Source organism: Otolemur garnettii, unplaced genomic scaffold (genome assembly GCF_000181295.1).
Source record: "Otolemur garnettii isolate 467f Iridium unplaced genomic scaffold, OtoGar3 scaffold00041, whole genome shotgun sequence".
Taxonomy (NCBI): domain Eukaryota; kingdom Metazoa; phylum Chordata; class Mammalia; order Primates; family Galagidae; genus Otolemur; species Otolemur garnettii.
In genome coordinates, this window is record NW_003852436.1 from 2,088,411 (window position 1) to 2,091,366 (window position 2,956).

At 33.5% G+C, this 2,956-nt stretch overlaps 1 non-coding gene across 1 annotated transcript; it reads right to left on the reverse strand.

The window, feature by feature from the left end:
• Positions 1-177: 177 nt before the first annotated feature.
• On the reverse strand, positions 178-341 carry LOC111725472. The gene has a single exon (XR_002773531.1). It is a non-coding gene; the product is annotated as a U1 spliceosomal RNA (small nuclear RNA).
• Positions 342-2,956: the final 2,615 nt, after the last annotated feature.

A 2,956-nucleotide genomic window follows, 5' to 3' on the forward strand; every position in this document is an offset into this window, starting at 1 on the left:
TTTTTTTTTTTTTTTTTTGAGACAGAGTCTTGCTCTGTTGGTCTAGGCTAGCATGCAGTGGAATCATCATTGCTCACTGTAGCCTCAAATTCTTGGGTTCAAGCAACTCCACTGCCTCAGCCTCTCAAGTAGCTGGTGTATGCCACTATACCTGTCTGATTTTTCTATTTTTTTTTCCAGGGGATAGTGCAAACACAGTCCCCCACTACCACAAATTATGCAGTTGAGTTTTCTGCGTTTGGGAAAATCACAGGGGTCAGCACATCTGGAGTGCAATGGATGAGCCTCACCCTGGGAAAACCACCTTCATGATCATGGTATCTCCCCTGCCAGTTAAGTATTGATTTTTCTATTTTCTGTAGAGATGAGTCTCATTCTTGCTCAGGCTGGTCTTAAGCAATCTCCTGGCGATGAGCATTCATTTCATTTTGACCTCCTAAAATGCCAAGCATGAGCCACTGTGCTCAGTCTATTTAGTCATTTTTAAATACTTCAATTATCTGGCTTTAAAAGGTAAACATTTAAAGTACTAAAAAAAATGTACAATATAAATCTAATAATATATACTGAAACTAAAAGTTTAAGTTCAATTCAAGTTAATGTTTCAGTATTACAATGTAGTAAGATATATATAAACCCTAAATCCCGAAGCCTAAATCATTAAGTTATAGATTTTAAATAATCAATCTAATAGGTCAAATTATATTAATCATTACAACTACATGTATCACCAAATATACACAAATTCCTTCCTAACACAAAAATAGTAATTTTCTGGTCTTGACCCTCTCATCTTCTTGCAACTAATTATGCATCTTCCTGAGCTTAAAAAAATAGGTGTCTATTTAGGAAGATAGTTACTGAGATCATTCAGTGCAAATTTTTCCCCTGGATTTATGAACTGACTGAAGCCTATTTGTTATTTTTGATAAATTTTTATTATCATTTGTAGTTAATAGGTGCAAGTTAGTGCCTCCTTGCAATCAGGAAATAATGTAAACATGTTAGGCTAGATTCTGTCTGCCACACCAATGTCTTTTAGTGAGTGATCGCATCACAGATATGTGACCCCTTTTCTAAATCTACTAAAATCAAAAATCTCTGTTTTTTTAGGGCTCAACATCTTCTCACATGAAAGATTTACTGAAGGCCAAATTTGGCATTATTCTTGTCTTAGGATTAGGCTAATCATCTATTAGAGATAGGCAAGCAAGAATCCTCAGAATCAGAAGTTAGACATAGGATCATTTATGGGATATAGCCTAAAATGCTATTTCTAAATTTACAAATTATAGGTCTTAAGATTTTCATTCATCTTAATATAGTAAAATGTTTCCACAATATTCTAACTATCTAAACAATATTTTAAATAGCTCTACACTTATCTTGAATATCACTATATGTTGCCAGTGAAAAATCTATTTTTTAAATATTCATCATGTAAATTATCAAAGCCCCAACTACTGCTAACAGCTACACATACTTGAAACTCATTTATTAGCCACCCTGAGCAAGTGACCTTTCTAATTAAAGGCTAGCTAATTACACCACAAATGAAAATTTCTGATTTAATTAACTACATGTAGATTGAAATGAGCTATAAAATTTATTTCACATTAAATATGTTCAACAATTTTAGATAAGTTACAGATGTAAATACACTAGTGAAAGGTGCACACTCATTAAGGAAGACAATTACCATCCTAGTTAAGTGAATTTATATACAACTAGGGATCCAAGCCACAAAACTGACTGAATTCTTATCAGTCACTATAATGGGATGCAATGTACCTTATTTATAGTTGCTATTTGGTGATGCTAAATCAAAGTAGACATACAACCTTATTCTCTGGATTTGTATTACACATAGTGTATAATTCATTTTGTACTCTACTTAGCTTGATCACTGGCCTGGATTTTTCATTTCTTTGGCTGTTCAGAATCCCAAAGAATAGAAATATCTTTTGTCTTTAACTTTAAACAACTTCAAATTGATGGCGCTCTTTATTCTTGCATGAAATCTCAGGATCCTAAGATCTGTATAAACTCATGGATATTTCTTTCAATTGAATTTTACACATTTCTCACAGCTTTTTCAGACTACTGATAATAACCCATAAGGTCCACTGATACAATTGTTATTATGTCTATCCTGTGAGACATTCAGTTTAAGAACTCCCTTTCTGAAGGATCATTTTTAGGAAGTAAACAGACAACGTTGTTTTAGGTGTTTATTACACAATACTATTTAACTACTATAACTACTATTTAACATGAACTTTATGGCCACCCCTGTATATGCCAATAACTTCCAAACCTATATTTCTGACTTTAATCACTTTTATGAATTCTAGAGTTGTGTTTTCAATCACATACTAGACATTTCTACTTAAATGTTTAAGAAATATCTGAAACAATCATGGAAAAATCAAGGTGAGATGATTGAAGAGATGTGGTACCTCATCTCTATAATCTCTTATTCTCTATGTCTTTCCCATATCAGTACAAAAGCATCAATATTCATCCATATCCTTGGGTAAAAATCCAGAAATCATTTTTGATTCCTTTTTCTTTCCAATTCTTCCTGTTTGACCCATCCTTATCATATTGCCTCTGCATATAAAATGTGGACTGAATTACCCTTGTCCACGTCACATCATCTCTCAGAAGGACAATTTCAATATCCTGGGATATTTCTTTTCCTGCACTCTAAAATGTGTTTTAACATCCTTAGAATAAACTCCAAACTCCTTAGCTTGTCTCACCAAATATGACCTTGGATAATTCACTCATCTCATTGCCTACTCCTCCACCGCCTAGCATCAACCAGAGAGCCTTTTTATTTCCCTCAAACTCACTGAATGTATTTTCCATCACAGGGCTTTCAGTGTAGCTCCTCCCTCTGAAAAGAATATCATTTTCTCTGATTGTAGGAAGACTGACACTTTTTACAATA